Source organism: Strix aluco, chromosome 7, assembly GCF_031877795.1.
Source record: "Strix aluco isolate bStrAlu1 chromosome 7, bStrAlu1.hap1, whole genome shotgun sequence".
NCBI classification, from domain to species: Eukaryota; Metazoa; Chordata; class Aves; order Strigiformes; family Strigidae; genus Strix; species Strix aluco.
In genome coordinates this window covers 8,910,075-8,933,609 of record NC_133937.1, presented here as the reverse complement: position 1 = coordinate 8,933,609, position 23,535 = coordinate 8,910,075, and the positions used below count along the sequence as shown (strand labels likewise).

The window sequence follows — 23,535 nt, the reverse complement described above, 5'->3', positions numbered from 1 at the left end:
GTTCCCCTAAAAAAGAGTTCCCAAATAAGAGTTTCTGACTTTCTATTCAATATTTAAATTGCTCAGAAGCTTCAGTAATTTTTGGAAGAAGTCTTCTGCCTTCTGCTTTCATTTCCTCCCTTTTAATAGAAAACTCTTTGTTCCTGCATCTGAAAGTGAAGAAAAGTACACTTCATTAAGCCTGCAATTGTTTAGAACTCAGAAGTGTAGATTGATTAGCAAATACTCTACAATAGCTCTTATAATGGAAAGCTTTAAATAAATGGGTTTTAAACTATTCTTACAGTTTCTAGTGCTTTTTATACAGTCTAAACATGCTGTGTACACTATTCTTTGACTCTGCTGTGTTCCTGGAGAGGAATGAATCAGAATATTCTGAATGCCTTATGTAACGTATTTAGAGAACTTTTTTGTTTGTATCTTTGTTTGAATTTCTTGGACGGAATTAATTAATGGCAAAGCATAAAGGCCAACTTTGAAATCCTAGCTGACTTATACACTAGAGCTCAATTTGTATTCTACATCAAGGAAATGTTTGGATTTGAAAGAAGGACACCATTATCAAAAAGATTTCTGTAGATGGCTCTGTTCTTCAGAGCACCATCTCTTTGCCAACAGAAGTGTGGTTTTAACATTTGGGTAATTCAAAAGGAAATTGATTTTTTGATCGGAGTACATATTTAATTCCTTATTAAACATTAAATGCAGAACAGGAAATAGTAAGTGATTTGGGATAGGAAAAGAATTATAAAGGTTCAATTTGTTTAAAACAATGTTAATTTCAGAGGAAGGGTAGATAGAATAAAGTCTGTAGCTTGTGCTTTTATGGTCCTGTAGAAATCTGATGGTGTAACAGCTTTTAGGAACGAGAAATATTCTTTTTCTTTTCATATCCATATCTGCATTGCAATTTTGTAACTATATTCCTTTGTACAGTGGTACACTACTGCAGTAATATGTAAGGATTAGTTTCTCAGTGGGTATAAATTTGTCTAGCTTCATTGAAGACAGTGGAATAAAGACAATTTACATCAGTTTCCAAAGAGTTTGATCAGCAGATCACTGCAGCAATGGGGAAGTCAGCAGGAGAATCCTGCCTTTTGTCTTTGCGGAAACGGGGTTATTCATGAAATGCCATGTTGTGTTTTACAGGCAACTAAAGCACTATCTTACAGAATGTTAGCATGTGTCCTTCACCCCTCTGCCTGCTCCATTGTGGGACAGGCAAAGGAGAGCAGATGGAGGTGCTGCTGGCACACCTGCTCTTTCCTAGATTTCAGGTTCTACGTTCAGAAAGGGCTGTCCTTGGAGGCGAAGCAACTCTGCCTAAGTGATAACAGAGGAAGTGGAAAAAACTGTCTTTTGAGGTTATAACGCATATACCAGCTTCTGTTAAAGCTACTGGGATTTCCCCAGAATATGCTGTAGGAGCAACATTAGCTCTCGGTCTGTACATGGCAGGGCCTAAGGGAAGTTTGGCATCCGGAAGACTCGACCAGTACCTGTGTTACAGCTGTAGGAGGCAGAATGCTCAGCTAGGGACGCCAGAGGGTTTCAAGTCTGTGCATTAAGTTCAGGAAGTGCAGGGGAATTTTTTCCAGTCTAGAGATCTCAAAGCTTGGATAGGGCCAACCTTGCTGATTTTTTTCCTGTTCTCTTTCTTGTGTTCTCAGGCCTTGAAGTTTGAGCAGTCACTCAAATCTGCGCAAAGCCAGCGTAACACTCTGGTAGCTCATATATAGTGCCTAGCAGTAGGGTATTAAGACTTCTAGGTAGATGAAAGATCTTGTCTTTATGTTTTCCAGCATTATCCTTCCTGTCAAAGAGAGATTAGACAGGAGAGAGCAGAGTGTTGATAACATCTTTTATGCTTTTGAATATTTGTAGGGTAGAGAGAGGATTGGAGAGATGGTCTTTTTTGGTTTTAAAATTATTTTCTTCTCACACTAGTAACTCTCTTTTTTTCTTCTCAAACATTATGTATCTTCTGCCTCATTTATTTATCTCCATGGCACCTTGGCGTGGTTCTGAAAAATGTTAAACACTGTCCAGTCTGTATCTTTAGAAAGAGTGGAGCGTTAAAGACAATTTCGTAGCATCAAACTCTGAGAATATTTATTGCAGTCCCATCATATTCCTTTGTCCTATTTCTTTGATAGCGGCAAACTTCCATATTCCTACAAGAGACAGGGAAATGGGATACAGACAGTAGCTGGTGTACAGAAAGTAGCCCAGCTTCTCTGGCCTGTTTGACAGTGGGTGATCATGGATTTCCTCCAGAGCTGTTGAGAGCGCTGTGGACAAGCCTGTGTTTATACTCCTGCAGTACAATGTGAGCAGTGGCACAGAAAGGCTGCTGGGCTCCTGCCAAAGGGCCGCACAAAGGCAGCCAGATCGTCTCCCTGCAATGCAAATACGATGACAGTGGCAGCAGGGGAAGCCTGGTTGTGCAGCCACCTCCTCCTCTCCCCTGCTCACCCTCCCCAGTTCTGGTACCGGGAGGATATAGTACTGAGAAGGGAGGTCACCAGGAGCACTGACTGCAAAGCGATTTGGGGAGGCAGGCTGCCTTCAGAGCTCAGAGCTCACACCTGCCTTGACTTTGGGATGGGACTAGTAGCATCCCAGGTCCCTTACTGACCCTTCGCTTAAGGTGGTTTTGGTGTTTGGCTAGTGGCCAGAGTGGGCAGGACCATTCCCTGCATGAGGCCCCAACATAACTTTCAACAAACCCTCTCTTCTCTCTGCCTGAATGAGGGGACTGGCTGGAGCTGGAGGAGGAGCACCAGGAGGGCAGTGCGGAGCCCTCTGCGAGGGGAAGGGCCCCCGGAGAAGTGGCCATCTCCAGCGTGAGTGAGGGCGGCTCCTCGAGCAAGGACCCCAGCCAGTCACCCAGTGCACGAGGTACGACAGTCCTGGGGCAGAGGGAGACTGGAAAGAGGGAGGAAAGGGAACTGGAAAAGAGCTGAGCAACTAGCAGACACAGGTGACAGAGAGCAGAGAAACAAGGATGGAGGGGCTTGGAAGAACATGACTCACTGCCTGCAGGGAAAATAAGATTCAGTGAGAAGCTCAGATATGTGGAAAGTAGAGAATAGTGATGCTGTGGGGAGCAGAAGAAGAATTTATTGTAGAATTAATGGCTTGATGCAATCCTGAGTATGCAATGACTGAGGGATTTAAGTAGGAATACACATTATACAGGCAAATCTGATGTGCATTTTTCTTTAAATTTTTACTCTGCTTACATTAAGTATTTCTGTCTGGTTCCCACATGTCTCCAGTGTTTAACAACATAAAATTGTATTCTTCTACATCGTTGATCTTCTCCTAAGCCATGAAGTTGGAAAACAGCCTAAAAACAGCTTTCAAAACCAAAAGATTCCCTTCCTGAAAACAGCAAGTAAGGGATTCACTGCATCTCAGTCCATCAGGTTTCCCATCTGTTCAAAAGGTTATGGCTGCTTCCATGAAATGAATACATTGTTTATTTATTTATTTTTGGAGGAGGGGAGTACATGTACGTGATTCAGGAAGAAGATGTAAGAGATGGTGTCCTCTTCTGAAGAGATGGTTAGACCTGTTCTTTAGCATGTGACAAAGCTCAAATATGATTTGTTCTCTTGGATGTGAATGCCTTTGGATCCCAGATGCTGAAGGATAAAGGGTTTTTTATTTGTTTGTTGCTTGTTTTCTGAGTGGAGTTTTATTTATTTATATATGTGCAGAATGATCTATTCTACTGGGTGGGATGTCAGACTATTTATTTTGGCACCGAATTTAAGAAATAGGTGCTTTTACTGTGCAGCTGAAGTGTTTTTGCTTCAAGTCCCCTTAGGATTTTAAAACCCACTGGAGTAGGGGTTCACTGCAAAATGAAGAGTGAATAGTACTTGGCTTTATAAATTTCTCAACACTTCCCACACTATGTCAAATTCGTGCATATAACCTTCCATTTTCATGAATCTCACATGAGTCAGCATGCTTCGATTTACTGATTTTTATTTTTTTCATTTAAATTCTTATTGGAAAGCTATTTATGTAGGGTATTAAGTTCCAGCTGTCCTTATACAAGATTGTTTACTGCTTGATTAAGAAAATTTGTCCAAAATAACACTGTATATGTCATGATAGAGTACCTTCCATATAAAATGTTATTTTACAGTATTGACGTTTTTCCTAAGACTTATTTGGTACTTGGAAGGCATGCTGGAGACAGCTGGCCAGTACAGCCATGGCTTAAGCCTTATCCTGTCACTATCAAACACACAAAGCATACAACACCATATACAAGATAGGATCTCTGTCTGTGGACTGGCTACAAGCCAGACTTAACTCACTAGATAGTATCTGCTCAGAAAGAGAAATCAGAGCTGGAAACAGCAGATACAGTGATGCATCTCAGCCATCTCTGAGCAATGTGTGAGTGTATGCATTCAGACTGATGGGGCTCTCCCATGTCCTTGGGACACTGGAAACACCCTGGGAGAGAACAAGTAGTAGATTCATCCCTCAACTTGTTTGCTGTCCAGCCAGACTGGTGATGGCTGCATGAGGCTCTTCTTTCACGTCTTCAGTAAATACAAATGAGGCAGCTTACAATACAGCCTTGGTCTCCAGCTGGAAGAGAAGTGGTGACTTTGCTCCTTGGGAAGGGGCTCCCCACCCCTCTGTCCTTCCTGGGGCTGGCCCGTCCCCTTGAGCTGTTCACTCCTCTCAGGCAGTGAGCTGACCCTATGCTGGCAGTAAAAAAGTAGACCTGCCTCTGCCATAGTCTTTCTTGGCTGCCTGCTGCTAAAACCAGTCTGCTGGTATCTCACTTTCTGGAGCAACATTTCAGGAACTTCATTTTCATTCAGAAGGTGCAATTTTGTGTTTTGGTTTTTGATGTGAGGGAATGTTGCAGTTTTGTATCTCTCTACAGATATAAATTTCAAGCTTTTAGGCTTAAGGGATAGGGTGGAGAAAGGATCTTCCTTTTTATGCTTACGACAATAACTGTGAATCCAAATAGCTACATTAATGAGACTTATTGAAAGATTTTATTAGGGAATGTGCAAGTCATTAACTTTTCAGTAAGAAAGTGTAAATGGCCCTTCTTATATTTGCATGTGAAACTATAAAACTTAATTTCCTATGCATATAAGAGCATTTTTGTCCATCATAGTAGCCGAAGCACTTTAATAAGTCATTTTAGTTTGAAATAGCGCTGTCATTTAGTACTGTCGTTTTTTCCTCCACCACCTTACATTCCCAAATTCTTTCATAAAATACAGCATATGATTTTGTGAACGTAAAAATAACAACATGGGTGAAATTTTGTGGGCAGAATCCATGTTTTGGAAGCTGGTTTGGAGAGTGGATAAGCACCATTACTACTGAATGAAAAACTTTATTCACCTGAGTAGCCAACTAGTTTTACTAGTAGCTTTTAGGACATTTTGTTGCATTTGTTTAAGAATTTCTCAGTGTTGGAAAGCATGCTTACTCTGTGGTTCACGTACATACTAGTAGCCAGATACTAGTGGACAATGTAGAAAGAAATTAAAATGAGGAATTGATTAACCTAGGGTATTTTCATAAGTCTTGAAAATAAATAACAATTTATATCACCTTATTAAATTTAGTGTGTTCATTTTCAATGAAATGGACTAAAAGATCAAGCCAGTGTTATAGCATGTATTTTTAGCTTGCTTCAGTTCTGTGTTTGTTGCTATTTGCATCTGTAAATCAGCCTTTTGAAGCTTCACAGACAAAATTTCTTGAAAATCTCAGTGGTTTTGGCTGTTCAAAATGGTGACGTTTCAGTTGTTGATATCATGTTAAATTTTGATGATAGAGAACTTTCTTCTAAGGGAATATATATGGCGTAAGTAGAGAGCGCATTGGCCTCTAGAAATTATTCAAAATTAGTAGTTGTGTAGGGATGATATGCGGAAGAGTAGCAGTGGTAGACTGAGGCACAGAAAGAAGGCCCTTTGAAGAAAGTGGAGAAAGAAGGGTAGACACACTCGTCACAGAGAGAAATGTTACGGCAAAATGAAAACAGAACATGACTTGAAGACCTAACATTAGACAGGTTTTTTTTCCTAACAGAAGAATGTAGTGAATCTTTGTGTAAAGGTTGTAAGAGATCCACAGAAGGAAACCTCATGGCAAGAAACAGTTGTAGAAACATACTCCACTGAGGTCTAGTGTTGTTTTTATCTACAATATTGTGTTTGTTGTTTAACTCCAGTAGTTATGAAATGTATCAAATTCATGTGAAACAGAAACTATTTTCTTGGTCCTAAACCAATAATTCTAACATCCTTTTCTAACAGAAAAAAAAAAAAAATGTTTGGAAATAACTTAAGTGCTTCTCTTTTATGGATGCACGTATGCAACACATAGAAACCAAGTCTCATAGTAACAAAAATTGTCATGTGCGCTTGACAACGGCAGGCCTGTGTGTTTTTCCTTAAGGTTTGAGTTAGATGAGAAAAAGTGCCATGTGGAGCATTACACCGTTTTTCCCTAGTTAATTCAATGTGTGAATTATTTCACTATTATTTCATTGTTTCCTTACACACTAGATTTCAAGAAAGCAATTTTATGTATACAGTATTTAAGCACCCATGAAGGCCTGCTGATATTTGCTGGGATTACACATAAAATCCTGCTGCGGATGCAGAGAATACTCAGCTTCTTCCTCCAAAAGGCTAGTCATATCTTCACATATGATGAAATATTTATTGAGTACAATGTTAACAGCTACCATATTGCTGTACTCCCACATTGACGCAAATGTTGGCAAAAGCTACTGTGCCAGCTGCCCACTTACACACTCTAGTGGCACCTTTGCTATTCGGCAAATCCACAAATTACCATTCTCATCCAATTAATGCTCAAACACTGGTGGTTTTTTTCTGCCTCCCATATTTAGCAGATTTCTGTTAGAAAATAAAAGATGAAGATGGATATACAGGAGCCTGTCAAACCAGACCAAAACCAGCAAAGTTAAGATTTCTTCAATGCCAGAAAATACCCTGGAGTGGTCTGTGGGAATATAATGAAAGAGAACCAAGGATTAATGCAGAGATTGAGGAGATTAAACCTTAATTAAAATGAGCACTTGTATGCAGTACATATGGCAGACAACTATTCTTACAGCTGTAATGGAGCAGATGTCTTCCTGCAGTTACACAGGTCCTACCTCCCATCCTACCCAAGGAGTGGGTTTCTGCAGTGGCTGCTGGAGGACACATTGTTTAGGTCACTATAGAAACATGCAACTACAGAAGACTCCTCATGGCACGGTGCTTCTCTGTAACAAGATGAGGTGACTTCCATAATCAGCATTTGTATCTAAACTGCACACTTGTTTTTTGCACTCCTGCTCATAGGCTGTGCTGTTCCAGCCCATGATGGTATGTTTGCATCAAGCCAAAGCATGGGAGCTGCATTGCCTTCTTGAGCACACAGAAGTGGAGGTGACAATAATTTCTGATAACTTTTCATCATTAGAAGTATTTATCTCAGACCTAAGATAGTGTCTGCCTGCTGACCTCCAAAATATGCTGAAGGGCATATTCAAGACTTGAACGTTTGTCCCTTTTTACTTCTAAGTATGTTTACCCAATTTTCTAATGGAGTTACATTTCTCATGTTTAAAAAAGAAAAAATTCAACTTAATTTGGTGCATGTCGTTTCTATGGTTGTATAATAATTTTTCTCTGTCCATGAAGCTTTATTTTGATCAGGAGAGATTTTATACTCTATAGACTTGTGATGAACAAGAGGCATGTAACAGTCATACTCTGTTGTAACACATACATCAAAATGTGAGGTGAAGAACCCACAACTTTTGATGTACAACCTTTCAGAACTCAATGACCACTTCAGTGTTTTGAAATAGAAATACAGAATACCAAAATATATCTAAATGACATGTCAACATCTTTCGAAATACCAGCAGTACCATTCTTGTCTGGAGTTTGTGTACTAAGTCAAGAGGAGTTCTTCTGGAGTGTCACTGTTTGAATGCTTCCAAAACTCCTGATGTTATAATCCATTGCCATCCAATATTTTATTATTCTCAGTAGGACTTTTATCGGAGAGATGAAACATGAGTACGCCATAATTAATCCTTTCAGCAGTTCTAGTTGTGTACTCACAGCTGCATGGAACTATTTACTCTTCAGTAGAAACCTGAAGGGTCTCTACATTGCAATGGTGTTTACCAGTATTCCCTTCTGACCTAGTCCATGTTTTGGTGTAATGTTATTTTTAGGAATATGTTTGATAGTTTAGAAGCAAAGTCTAGAAAGAGACATCCACACATACATCTCTTAAAGCAGCAGGGCTTCTGCAGCTCAGACACTCTGATAACTTCATTCTTTTGCTTTATTCAGGGATTGCTGCACATAAAGCATTCCTCCAGATTGTTGCCAAATTATTTGTTTATCATTTCAGGGTATAGAATGTTTAAATTACTTGAGATAGTGTCATAATGGGTATAAACTAATTATGCTAAGCAGTGTTGAAATACGGTGCCTTCAAGTTCCAGGTGTCATTTTAGAATGTCTCCCTGTGAAAATCCTTCTGTGTTATTACGCCGAGGCTAATTGGGCTGGATCCTTCTGTTTCAGCCCGTGTGTCAAAGCCAGTGAACTTCCTTCTTGCTATCACTCTGGGAAGAAAGAACATAATCTCTGTTTTAGGGGATTTGTAAGAGGTATTTTATCCTTACACTTTTCTTTACACTCTATTCCTTACTTGACAAATATATAGCTGTTGTATAAATTAAAAAACATTTATATTGCATATGCTGTGTTATTAGGTGAATTAATTAAAAAGGCAACTTGACAAAAGAGGGCTGAGAGGGGGAGAAGGAAAACCATGACTTCAGTGGAGAAGAAAAAGCAAAAAGTTTGCAGAAGTAGAAAAAACCTGTTATTTCAGAATTCTAATAAGCAGTATTAGCGACTTTTAAAATAATAATGTCTGCTGGAGCACGTACAGAGGAGCACTAAGAAAGCTCAGCTATCTGGTAACTGCCAAATGATACTGCTCTGCAGCCACTGCCTCCAACACAAATAGCTCAGCTACATTTAAGTACCCTTACTGGAGGCGATCAATCACATATGGAACAGAGCAGTTATAAATAAGGTCTGCTGTTCATATACATTCAGTTATTTTTGCAACTAAGCTATATTTTTGTCCAAAAGAAATATTTGGACAACTGAATGTCTCCCTCCTAGAAGGAGTGGAGAAAAAAAGACTGCAAATTGTCAGCATAGGTCAAGAAATAATTGAAATTCAGAATTCAGTGCCTGGATGCATTTCATCTTCAGAACCAAAGCGTTGCCACCCTGTGCAACCTTTCGAAAGACATTGAGGCCTTAGGCTTAAGTACCTAACGTCACGGTGAATGAAAAGATCCAGACAGCCAACTCGCTGCTTATGATGGAAAACAACACAGCAAGTGGAATGAGGAGTAGCACTGTAAGAATATTGTAAAAATTGCAGAGATAGTTTAAAGAAAATCATTAATAGAAAAGATATCCTTGAGCAGAAAGTTAGCTTCTTGAAATTCCCCATATCTCTGTGTTTCTCAGTGTGACAATAGCAAAATGCTCTAAAAACTATTTTTTTTTTTTTTTTTTTTTTTGCTATAGACATCTGCCCCACAAAGAACACTTGTTTTAGAAATTTCAGTCAAGCATGTATCTGCACACTGTGGGTTACCAGCTCTCCAGAGCTGTCTCAAGGAGTCCGTCTAAAGTATGATGCACTCGGTTGCATATAGAGCACCAGTGAGACACACAAAGAGATTCACTTGCTGGGCATAGGACAGTAAAGCAGCAGACTCCCAGCGCTGGTGTGTGAGACAGTAGCACTGAGCAACAGAGACAGAGAGCTCAGTAGGGTTAACGTCATCAGCTGCTCTCGTAACAGGTCTACTTGCATTTGGTAATTCAGTAATAAACATGGGAAAGTCTCGTTTTCTTAATTGACTGAATCTAGACAGGTGATCAATACATCATTATTGGTTTTCCCCCATGAAACAAGAACATGCATTTTATCTTCCCCTGGTTTTGGGTTTTTTTGTCTCCTTGCTTTCCCTCTTTTTGGACGTTCTCTCTACCTTGCATTTCAGAGCTATTCTGCAGGGCTTAAGAGAAGACAGGTGCAAGTACTGTGTTTGGATTTGTTTTGCCTGTGGTATTTCATTGTAAATGGAGTCACTGTTTCCTCGAGTTTGGCCTTGATCTTGCTGCCAAGGAAATGCACATCAATCCCTATTTTGCATTTTAAGGAAAAAATGCAAACAGAAAAAAAAAGGACAAGTTTTTGATAAAATATGCATGTGTAGGCTCTTTTCCATTTGAGAGGCTGATAAAGTCCAGCAAGAAAAACATTTTAATGTTAACTAGTTTCAGAATTACAGCTTCTTGAATAGGAAAAAAAAAAAACAACACAAAAACAAAACAGATATGAGCCCTTCTGTTTATAACTAGTGTAGCAGCCCAGCAAAGGTGAATTTCATTAGTTTCTTCTCTCTTTCAGAATCCAGTCTTTACCAATGCATTATTCCAAGTCCTTCACTGAATAATTTGCATATTGATTTCAATTTCTGTGAGTCTTATCGCCAACAAATTCATTCATTAGAATGTATATGAAGGACAAATACAGAAGGAACTGAACACCATTGAACTCAATTAATAAAAAAGTTTGAGCAAATGCTGGTGGATTTTTTCCCAGTATTTTCTCAGCTCTCTTAAGAACCAATTCAAATCTCATCTAAAAGCAGTGAAAAGCCTCCATCACTTACTGATTTTTGTAAATCTGTGAGCCGTCTATGCCTCATGCTCAGAAGTAAAGACAGGACAGACCATCTCCTGATTTTGACCTTTTTTCTGTAGGTATGAAACTTGTTGAGATATTCTCACATTACTGTAAACAGCCTCCACCCATGAACATTGTTAATCTCTCTGGTATGTTCAGGTTTGCATGTGTTGGCTTTTTTTCATTTTATCTGAGCACAATGTTCTTAAAGCTTGCGGTATGACACGTGATATGGCAAAGGAAGATAAAGAAAGGAACAGAGCAGACAGTAAGAATTATTAATGAAACGGACAAAAGAGCCTCTCCACATTTTCCATCCATTCTGCTACTCTTGCTGCTTTTCCCTTCTCTGTTTCTGTTCTTTTACATTCTCCTCTCTCTGCCATCAAGATTTTAAACATTTTAAGTCATTTCCTCTCTCTACTACAATCATGACTTATGAGGAATGAGCAATAATGAATGAATGCACTCTTCCTTAGGAGCAACAAGCAATACACTTACAGCAGGAGCTACTGACACAGCACACAAGGAGACTGAGCAGAGTAGCACAGCACAGTTTCATAAATCAGCATGCAAAAAATGTCAGACAGCGTGTGTCACCATGTGGTAGCTGGTTAGGAAGAACAACGTGGTTTTCTCCAGCCTGAACCTACCCCAGGAACAACCCATTTGCAATCTCTAGGCTCCAGATTTTCGAGCTTTTTGTTCAGTTTTGTTTTGCTTTTACTCAGGATTGAAACTTACTTGCTTAGTTACCTCCCATTTGATTTGCTGAATATCTGGTTAGCTAAATACCAGGTAATGGATGATCACACAGGATTCTGTGGTGAGATGCAACTCTTCTTTAAGTTTCTTGTGTATATTTAAAAGAGGGTGAATTTTATTTCTGTTGGCTTTTTATTAGCTTTGGATATTCAGAAAAGACTTTCAAGATGGCAACACCTGTGTTGAGCTCTAGATCCCCTGCCATTTTTCTGTTCAAATTCTGCTCTTCACATGTTTTCTTTCTCAGTCCTTACATAAGGAGATTACATAAGAGAAGACTGTAATCTCCAAAATCATTTACCATATTAAACAGCAACCACCATCAATGGATTTTTACCAGCTGCCTGGAGCAGAAAGGAGACACGTGTCTGTACATTTGGAAACCGGTTGTTTACAGTATTCATCCATGCTTGCTGCCAATCGTGGGCAGATGTTGTCAACAGTCATTATGCAGCTCTGAAAATAGAATCAAACTTGACCTGGGCAGGTCCTCAAACAATTGATAAACTGCCTTTGAATGATGGCAGTCTGTGGAGTCCGTTCTCTTCACCAGCCTCCTCCCACTCAGGGATCCTGCAGACCCAGAGCTAGGGTGGCGTGGGGAGGGGGTGCTCAGTTGCGGTGTACGTACCAGGTACTCAGTCATGATGTACATGTCAAGCTGAAGACTCCTCATCCCTAAGAGTTATGGTTTCTCTCTGTGTCCCTGATCTGTCCTCGTGGAGGGGAGCGTGACCAGCATGTGCCTGCTGATCCCTGCAGCAGTGCTGTGTCATCTCTGGAAATGGCAAGTTATATTTGCCCCTTGTTGTTCTTCCGTCTTCTCTTTTCCCCCAGCAACCACTGGTAAGCAAAGAGAGTGAGCAGGAGAAAGCACTTTGGGGAGGAGAAGGGCAAAGAGGTATTGAGAGCACCTCCCTCTGCTGTGTGTGTGCTTCTTTGGCTGTCCCAGCCACTGCGCTATGCCCTGGGAAGGGAAGAAACTGCTTCAGAGTGAGGAGGGGGCTCCTCTGCCTCCGTCTTGCCCACTTTCCCAAACCGTGTGAACTCGGCATCAAGAGCTGGCGTCGTGGCTGACAGCACTCCTGAAATTGCTGTGTTGTGTGGAAGGGGACAACCTGCCATGGTCTCATATTCATACTTTTTCCCAAATCTGGCTTCCTCTGCTTAGCTCCCATGAGAGGATAAAGAGTACAGAGAGCGGTTTCCTCTCCCCTTCCCTCCCCCGCCCTCACACAAGGCTTGAGAGGAACACTGCCTTCTCCTTTTCTTTGAGAAGTGCTGGCAAGCACAGGCTGTTGCAGTCCACTGCATACAGTGCCTTGGCATCAGAAGCGGTCAGCTGCTCCCGTGCTCCTGATTGCTTGCTGGCGTGTGGCAGAGGGCATGAGAGAAAGAAAAGTAATGCTATACTTCTGAAATGCTGTGTGCCCGCAGCTCCAGCCCAGCCTCCCAGTGTTTGTCTGCTCTTTAGTTAGCAGGTAGAACCTTACAAGTGACTCGCATTTAGTTGCTCCCCTGTGCAAACCCCTCTGATCTCCAGCAGGCCTGGAAGACACGATTTAAGGCTGTAAGAAATGTGTTGCTTAGCCTTTTTGGAAGTGCACAGCTAGCATCTATGTGGTAACGTTATCTTTGAAATACGAGAGTGCTTTGTAAAGGCTACCAATGCTGCTAAACGTAATGACAGGAAAAAATAATTTTTAAGATACATTTCTGCCAGAACAATATTCTGTTTGTCAGAAATAGCCAACAGTCCTCCCACAATAGAAGAGGGCTGGATATCTCTTTGCTATTTGCTTCTCCTCCTTTACAGTCTCTAGAAGGGTGCATGCAGAGGGGCTTTCTATCTGTTCGTCTACTTTCCCAAAACAAGGAGGACACCACAGCAATAATCTTTTGGTGACAAAAATGTTGGACTGAATCAAAGTTTGCTATGAGCTATATAGCAGAACGTACTGTTATGCTTTATCTGTCATCTCTTTATTTAACAGCAGTTGCAGCAACAGAAATGTTTCTGACTACAGTTTTTGTTTTTATGCTTTTCCAAGCATTCTCCTTCTCCCTTTTGGTTGTTCTTGAAGTTGTGACATGAGATCAGGGAAGCTTAAGAGCTTAAGTGACTTCTTAGCGTACCATCATTTCAAGATGAATAAGCGTTCATGAAGACAGCCTGCGGGAAGGGAACTGATGTACTATTTGAATGGCCTGACTTTATAATTCATACAAAACTCTCTCGGCAGGAGTGTGCCCAGTGCTGAAAACTTTGCCTTAGGGTTCAGATGGATCAAGCAGTAATAAGACTCCATGGCTAGTTGAGGGGGAGGAATAGGAGAAAACAATTTAAAAGCAATGAAAGAAGATACTCATGATTATTGTTGTAGCAAAGCTTTTGCTCCCACAGCCTGTGGAACCACCACATAATAGGTTGGAGAACTGACCCTGCTCTCAGCTGCCTGCCTTGCAGCTGCATGCAGGATTGTAAACTCAGTTTGGGAATAACTGGCTGAAGGAGAGGCAGCTGGCTCCTCTGCTCAGCTATGGTTTTAGGTGAGCAATTTTTCTGTTGAGGTCAACAAGAGTTTGACAGTACAAGGAATTCAGACCATCATCCCTAGAGAGGGTGAAGAAATCCAAAATGAGAAAATAGGGATAAGACCATACGTTCTCTCTGAAACTGGTTGCATGATCTATTTCAATCTGAATATATCTGTCGATAAAGTGGTTCTCCCAGCAAGATATGGGAAGGAGGTTTTACTCCAAGATGAATTCACAGTTTGCATAAATCTTGCATAATATTTCCATTTAGACGGTGCTGTCAGGCAGTCATTTTAATGCGTGCTGAAAACCCCAAACCACCTGTAGTCTAATCCCACTGCTTGCTTCTGTTTCTGTATTGACACTCCTGGCACCCCCCAGGTGCCTTCTGCAACCAAACAGCCGCACATTGGGAGTGAGCATCTTTGCCCAAACTGTCTGCTATTTAATAATGCTTGCTGATAACAACTGTTCTCATAACTTCTAGATGGCATGGTTTCAAATGCTGAAGCACTGTGCACCAAAATAAAACCAAGACCCAGATAGCTTGGTTTTCCCCACATTAGACGTCATATTCACTGCATATATTTTTTTTTTAGATCATTTTTTGAAAGTTTTAATTAAGAAGGTAGTTTTGAACCACCTGGTGAGAGGAGTGGGGGGACCAACCTTTGCCTTTACAACAGGGCTTCCCAATGTGTGTCTCATTTATCAGTAAGCATCTCTTCTCCCTCCTAAGCATAAGAATCAGCCCTGAAAACATCTTGGAGCACCTTCTCGTGTTTTCTCCATGAATTATTTGCTGTCATGTTTTTATCGGACATCACTGTTCCCGTGCTAGAAGCAGGAAGGTTTGCTTGCAATTCAGGTAGAGGCCAGTTGTGCATTTTTGGTGTTTGTGATGGCCCTGGTATTAACTTCTGAGGGCATAAGACTTAGTGGTCAGGCTATAGATAGCCTGTGGGTCTGACAGCTGCTAATCTCATTAACCCTCTGATTTAGCTTTATTTATACTTCATTTGTTTCTGCTAGTTTACAGTGATATATTACTCAACTTCAAGAAAGAACAAAACCACAGGGTAGATGATTTAAAAAGTGGTCATGAAGCATTTTTGCTCAGGCCTCAAACTCTCTGCAGAGAATGGAGGATTTGGATATAATTTAATGCCAGTGGCACTGATTTGTATTGCACTATTAAGCGAATGTGAATAGTCCTTGATCTGTGCTAAAGAATTTAAATTTTCCGTCTCTCCTTAGGCTCACTCTGTGCCATATCTGCTTTTTATGAATAAGTTTGCTTGAATAAATTTTATGAATGTAAACACCAACGCATTAATAAGTTTCTAGAGTTTTTACTATAAATGAACATTTGTCTCTGCTCCAAAAATACACACAGGTTTCAGTACTGTCTTAATACCAGGGCTAATACATTCCTGGCAGGAGCTCTTTAGTGGTACACAGAAATTAAGGGGGGGTTGTGTTCAGTTTTTGTATGACATTGGCTAGATTGCTGTAGATGTGTGTACAATTAGGCTGGTGCAATCTCTAAATTAATTTGATGGAGCTACAGCTATAAAATATGTTTAAAAGGGACTGTTCCAAAAATTTAAAGAAATAAACTGTAGCAGTCTAGCTATTGCCCACACAAAACAGTAGGACTAGGTGACTAGCATTTAGTACGAAACTCTGTATAGCTCCACCTTACACCGTTACTTTTGTTGCTCTGCTGGATCTGCTATTGTAAAACTTTTCTGTCACTTATATGCACAAATTCATATTTCCACCATAAAGACAGCTTTGTTGTCTAGTGGCAGCTACTGTAAATAGTTATGCTAAGGACAAGACACCAGAAAATGTAGTTTCACTAAATGAAAACAAATGCTTCAACACAGAAAGCAGTTTTTACTTTTTTGCTATTCTCTACCTCATTTCCCCTCCCTGCCCCAGAATGACCAAGTGGATGTCATGTGGTCAAACCTTAAAAAGTACTGTCAGTGGCTAAATTGGATTTATGCAGAGATATATTAATCAGAACCTGGCATTGAAACAGAGGGGAGTAGATGAGGTTAGGCTAAAAATGGAGAAAAGTAACAGAGAGAATTGAGAAGAAGAAAAATACTGGTATTTCAAGGAAAAAAAATAGAGAAATAACTTAGTAAATTTGGTAAAAAAAGCTCATGTAAGATATCAGGTAAGCAGTTAGAATGGAAGAAAAAGAGAAAATTAGAGAAAAAAGAATTTACAGATGATGGGCTTTTGATGTGAGTTCATCAGGTCACAGATAAGCAGTGATCAGACAAGTCTGCAAACAGACCCGAGCTCCATCACACTGTCAGACCTCTGTCATTCGGCAACAGCTGTGCTGGGATAAATGACTACTTGTTCTGCTTTGCAGCCAGCACTGTCCCTGTGAGCATGTGTACATTAAGCCCCGTGAACTTTGGACAAGGAGGTGAAGGGCTAGTGTTAGCCAGGGAGAGAGAGTTTTGCCATATTTGTTTGCTGTTCTCGTTTCTCATTCCAGAATATACTGCAGATTATCAGAGATGGCTGTTGCAAACACATATAAGAATAATTTAGGGGGCATTCACAGAGACTAGATTTAGCCTCAGGATGTTCTTCTCCCCCAGCTTTCTGCAGAATCAAGAGAAAAAATTTCCTCTGGGGCAACTCAGAGCACCTACAATGAGCTCCCATTGAGACACTCTGATGAGGATTTTACCACTCCCCACTGGCTGTGGAAAGATCCTAAGGCAAATAAGCTCCTTAGGCTAAAGGGGATTTTGCAACTATCCTCTTGCACAGTCTGGTTTAAGAACCAGGAGCAGTGAATCAGTCACTACAGATTTTGGAACCAGTTCTATGATTTCCAAGGCTCATAGAATGCCACAATTCCTCCAGTGACTTTAAGTCCTGTGGAGCACTGTGTATGTAGAGGAACCAGAAATCTGTAAGGATTGCTATAATATCAATAAATAACATACTGCAGGGCTGCCGTATATTCAGAACACAAGTAATGGTGATAGGACATCATCCAGAGCAGAACATGGTTTAATTGAAATGCTTGTGGATGTTACTAACAAAACAGTACTATAAACTAACGGTCACTTTATTGTCTCTTTGTATACTTTCTCTATCTAATCTGCCTGCATATGAGAGCTAAGTGGGCATACATTCCTAACAGAGCAAAACCATGTAAAACATAGATCTTAATTGGTGTTTCTAATGTATTTCCTTGTGAAATTCTAATTGTGGATCATAGATCTGAAAGACAATGTAAGATCTTGTAGTAAGTGATTATGAGTTGAGTGAAATTTAAGACTAGTCTCACTACACATCCAGGCTCTGAGCCAAGGAGAGGGAATGTCTGGGTGTTCCTCCTCTCAGTCATTTAACATAATTTTCCTTCTGTTTCCTTAGCAGTTAATTAGCTGTGTTCATGGTAGCAGTGGGGGATAAGATAATGGTGTCTTTCCTGTCTTGTCATGTCACCTCAGTCATAGCAGATCTTGATGGTACAAAAACTGACAGGCAGCAGCATTAATCTAGAACGACCGTCTGTGTTTATACAAAAAGCTTAAAGCTCTATAAGAAAACTAGATCAGTAGATGACATCGAGGAACTAGTCACTTAGACTTTATTAACTTCATATATTACTGAACTGTACCTCCTTCTGGGCTGTCTTTGAAGTGTTTTGACATCATCCAATGGAAGGATGTAGTCTTATGAGAAAAATCTAATTCACAGGATCGGTTGACAGAGTTTAAGAAAAGCCTTTGTGGAAAGGGGAAGGGCAGTAGGAAAGGCTTGAGAAGACACTGTAATGGAAAGCCAGCAGAAATGTGTTCCAATGAAAATGGGAAACACTGAAGAGAGAATGGGTCACTGTGGGCTACTTAAGCAAGTGAAAGTAAAATATGAACTGCGCTGGAAACAGAAAACTGGAGGGTCACCAAAACAGGCTTTTATATTCCAAGTTTAGTGCACATGAGAAAAACAGGGACAGTGTGAGGATACACTGAAACTGTTGCCAAGAGGTTGAAGATAATACGAAGAGACTGTGTTACAAGTCCTGAAGGCACAATAACGCAAAATGACTTGACCAAGAAAATATTAATTGTAATTAATTTGTAATGAGATGAATTTTGAGACCAGTTCTTATTCCCACTAAAGCTAATTGGACTTTTGCCATAAAGTTTATTGGGAAGGGGATTAAACTTTGAATAATGGCTTGGTTAAGAAATCATTGATGTAATTGTGAACTGCTGGGAAAAAGCAACTAAGAAACACATAACGAAATATCATCACTTGAACAAATGCATCTGAGGTGTCCCTTTGGGTATTTATAGAACTGATGGAACAACTAGTTGCTAAAAAAGCCCACAGAGAGTTGAGGAAGTATCAGGAGATTAATAAAGTGTCAGCATGTTACAAGTCTTTAAGAATTGAATTAAGAGTAACTATGGAAACTATTGTCTTGTGGGCATGGCTCCAAATTGAAATAAATACTATAAATATTAAAGCAGAAGGGGAAAATGTATTCATATGGAGGTGAACAGTGTAATGAGATCTAGATATGACACAGGTGTACTACAGTAAACTAAACCAGACAAATTAGAATGTTTATCCCTCCACTTCTTTTTGAGATGAAGCCAGAAGATTAGTAGAGTACAGAATAGCATCAAGACTTTACAAAGGCATTTGACACTCTGCCACATAATATCTTAAGGGAATTACTGAAACAAGTCAGCTTGGGCTAAAATTCACTTAAAGGTATCACAGGGTGGCCACTGAACTGTAGACAGAAAGAAAATCTGAGTAGCAGTCAGCATTGTCAGGGATAAGCGGATGGTAGTATCCTTTAAAGATCAAGATACGGTTCACTATCTGGAGGATAAAGCACTAATTAATTGTGAAAATTATTACTAAAGTAAGAAGAATGATTAACAGCAGAGGAGAGAGGAAATACAGAAGGTCCTAGTTGTTCTTTAGGGATGCTATGGATCTAATAAAGTGAGGCTCAACTTAAAAGCAAATTAATAAATGATAATGCTAAGCATTAACAGAACTTTGTGCCCATCAGGCAACGAGTAAATTTTATGAAGCTACAAATACATTATTTTTGTCTGTGAAAGAATTTGTCTGTCTTAAATGCTTATTCAGGCTTTATAAAGCTGATCAGAAAACTGGAATTCAGAAAGCAGCAGCATAAGTAGCATTAATAAAAAGATAATTTGCTTGATATCTTTCTGTTTATCTGAGAGGAACATTTCCTTTTAATTGTTTACGTTGCTCAGAGTAGGTTGGGAGTTGCACACCCAGATGATGCAGTTGGAAGGCTCCATACTCTGAAGTGTTCATCACTGAGGACAGTGTGGTGGTGGGGGCGGTGGTAAGGAATGAAGGCTTAAATACCAGGGTATTTCCTTGATTGTGCTGGGTCAGACCAAAGACCTACCTAGACCAGTATATTAGTCTCTTTAGCAGTGGATGTAAATGGATGTTTACAGAAGATGAAGAGCAGGACAGGCACATATAACACTCTTCAGTAACTCTTCTCCAGACTCTAATAATTTTCAGCTTAGGGGCTCTGAATCACTTGTGGGTTTAGTAACTAAAGGATTTCTTTTCCATTAACTTTTCCAGGCTCTCCCTGAACCAATGAAAACTTTTGGCATTGACACTGACCTTTGGCCTTACAACTCAAACACAAATTGCACTAAGTACCACCTCCTTCTGTTTATTTTGAAGCTAGTTGCTATTAACTTCAATTGACACCCTCTAATTGTTGTACTGGGAGACTTGGCAAACTGTCAGACTTTGGCTTGCCTTGTTTGTGCTACTTGTGCTTTAGTGAATCTCTGTCACATATCCCCTTGGTTGCCTTTTTCCAGACTGATTGTCTTTTTATCCGAGTAGTAGACTAGCTTTTCCCCATACAGAAGCCATTTTCACATCATACTGTACAAAAAACTACAGATTCATGAGTAGGTCCCCTGGCACCAGAAGTCACAAGATTACCTCAGAATTGTATCTTTGACGTTTTAAAGTATGCTTTATGGCCTTGCAAGAAAAGCCTGAATGCATGAACTGAATGCAATTGCTGAAATGAAGTCTTCATAACCGGGAAGGGAGAGACATTTTGAGATGTATGAACTACTGCATGCATCTCACTGGAGAGTTCCCAGAAATAGCAAGGGCTTCCCAGCATTGTGAGCAACATCAAAGCAGAAGACAGCAGACAGACGCCTTTCCCAGACAGCTGCAGCCTCACTGCTGGACTTAGTGTCAGGGTGCCTGGCTGCCATTGTTACCTCTGCAGAGAGCGGGAGAAAGAGGGAGGGAGACTCACTCCAGAGCTAAGACTAAACACTGCTGCTCTGCAGATTTTCCCAGAGAAAAAAGGGGGACATGCGCCACCATCCTCCTCATTTGAACATTTGAGGAGGCTCTTGCTTTGCTATCTGAGAACAAAACAAAGAGGTACCCAGTGAGATACTGTGCCTAGTGCTGTAAATTGTCATACATCAATGTCTGTCTCCGTGTAGAAAAGGAAGCTGTGTCGCACTGCACATTAACTGTACATAGTCACGGCTTTCACTTAGGGTCTTAAATCTTTTTTTGTTTGTTTGTTTTTCTGCCAGCAGTGTGTGGATTTTATTTCAGTCCTATGGTATTTCAAGAGTATCTTGCACACAATCCTTTGCAAGTATGTGGCTTTGCATGCTTGAAACACTTGACATGTCCACTAAAGACAAAGAATGACTGCGAAATTGCAAAGCATTTTTTTCCATGAAATTTCAGGAGTTAGTTGCTAAGCTTAGTCAATGCTTCTTTTAGGACTGACCCAAATGCTAGATACTGGTTTTGACCCTTCTGTCCTTTAATATTTTGCTTTTCTCCTCAAAAGTGACATATTAATAGAAAAAAAAAAAAAAAAAAAAAAGGCTTTATTTCCTCCTTGTTTTTCTTTCCTGAAAAATGTCTGTAGCCTTTCTGCCTTCTGCTTGCACAGTCCACTGAGCAATAACACAAGGCTTTTTCATTCCCAAGTGGGAAGGAAGAGCTGGAACTCTGAGTCTTATTGAAGTCTGAGAAAGGAGGTTTCTTTTATAACTTGCAAATAGAAACCTGCTACTGTGAAATACAAAAGTGTTTTCGAATAGGAAGAATGGGCTTGCCTCACAGCTTAGTGCTGTACTCTGCTCTGCAGAGCAGTTTTCCCAAAATGGAGTGTGACATAGGTGGGACAGAACTTTGTAATGGGGTGTGGGTTGGTTGGTGGGGAGGAGAGGAGCACACAGCCCCTTTTCCTCTTGCTCTTACGGCTAGAATGAGGTTGTGGCTTTTAGGAAAGAAGCCACGCACCTCTCTGGATGGCTGCCAGCCTCTCCGCCTGTCTGCCATAGAGTGGTCTCCCTGCAGCAAGATCTTGGTGACCTACCTGAGGGGCTGTGAATGCCAGGCTAAGGCACGAGAGCCAAGATTGTTGAACCTAGACAGTCCAGAGGTGTGTGCCACAGCTCGTGTTACCTGTGTTGTGCTAGAAAATGCTGCTTCTCTTTCCTTAGGTGAGGTTGCAGTAATGACAGACACATTTGTGTTGAACTACAGAAATTGGTACTACCCTATTTATCTAAATGTTGAAAGTGTGAAAGGTTGCTGTTGTGGCAAATTCTTTGCAAGCTTTTGCAGTTCTAAACATTTGACACTCTCTTGTCTCTAATGTTATGCTGCCATTGGCAGACTTCCCGTTACATAATGTTGACCCATATTTGTGATATGTGACATTTTTTGCTAAACACTGTCAGGGATAATCCATCACAGAACAAACTTTCAGATTGTACACTGAGATTCTGTCATCCTTTAGCACAAACGTAGCTTGTGCCTCAGACAACACTATTCCTTGTTAAGACAAGCAGAGTACAGTTCTTGCAGGTAAGAAAAACACCAAGAGAGTATTGTGTGCTTTGAGACTGAAATACCTAGGACTAAATTCAGTGCCAAGTGATTGCACGGAATCACATCTGGGAGTAATCTGAGCTTTAAAAACCTTTGAGCCCTAGCCCAGGTGATGGGAGTAGCGATTGGCTGAAGGAAGCATGAAGTCTGAAGTGTGACTCTGCAAAATGCTGTCTCAGGCAGGTCTGGCTTGTTTCATGCTTTAGAAGAGCGGATCTGTGGAAAAGGTTTCTCTACTCTTCCACTGAAGTCTGCCAGTATTTGTAGCCTTGACCAGCCTTTTCTTTAAAAAAAAATTGTAATGGTGTGGGGAGATGGATAGATATAACTCAGCAAGGAGTTATTGCTATAAGGCAGCTGAGAAATGGGAGGCCTTGGAGGAATGGGAACATCCCCAAAGCTGTCTGCTTTCAAAGAGCTATGCAAAATCCATCCGTTCTTAAAAACCTGGTTTCAGTTGCATAGAATAAAAAGTAGAGGAGAGGAAGGTGTAGAAAATAGAGGCAGAGACAATAAAATGGGAATCCTCTCAGTATTCAAGAACAGGGTCTGCTTCAAATGGACTTTATATAATGTTGTAGCAAAGAAGTAACAAGATTGTGTGAGCTGCTGAAGCGTCTGCCACACTGTGGAACAGAATGAATGTGGAACATAAGGCTGAGAGACTAAATACACCGTCTTCAGAGAAAGAAATTTTCCAGCCTCATGTAGGAGATGACTGTGTGCTAAGAGCAGTTGCAATATTGAGGAGAAAGATTTTGCTTCAGTGCGAGGAATGAATGCTTGTCAGAGCCAAAATTAAAACCTGATGAATGCAGTCTCACCCACTTTCATTTCTTTCCTCTCAGATTCTCCATTTGTCCTCATTCTGTCTGTGCATTCATTCATATATTCCTCTCCCTTCCCACCTCCCCACTGACTCACATTCTCCCTCCCTGTTTGTTATCGCTTCTTTTCATTTTCTCTTCCTTTAGGTTTCCTTCCCACTCATTCCATTTCTCCTCTGCCTGACCCCTCTGCACACATTTTCCTTCATGGTGAAAAAACATCAGAGACAAAGAGGAGAAAAAAATAGAAGGCGAACAAGGAAGGGAGGGGGCAAAGAGTAGACAGTGCAGGAAGGGTGCTCAGTGTTGCACTTTCTCCCCATGCTGCACTACAGATTTCTGAAGGTGTCATAGGAGTCATGTCATAGGAGTCAGGGCTCCTCAAACTTGTTCCTTTCTCCCAGGCAGCAGCACTTGGCAGTGGCATTGCGAAAGGTAACGCCAGAACTCATTTCCTCAGATTAGTGTCCCTAGAAACCATCACAAAGAATAGAATAATTCCAAAGTCCAGTGGACAGCCACCTCTGAGTGACAAACATCTGGCTGCGCATGGAGCTTACTACTGCACTGGATCAGTGGAGACCGGGAGCAGTCTGGGTGGTCTTGGGGCTCC

The 23,535-nt window shown here is 40.6% G+C and overlaps 1 protein-coding gene across 1 annotated transcript in view; it reads left to right on the top strand.

The window, feature by feature from the left end:
• The first annotated feature begins 2,761 nt into the window (after positions 1-2,761).
• The window catches only part of PHYHIPL (phytanoyl-CoA 2-hydroxylase interacting protein like), a 58,958-nt gene continuing 38,184 nt past the window's right edge, over positions 2,762-23,535 (top strand). The window contains exon 1 of the mRNA XM_074830405.1: positions 2,762-2,904. The gene's annotated coding sequence lies outside the window, so the exon portion shown is untranslated. The remainder of the gene's footprint in view (positions 2,905-23,535) is intronic.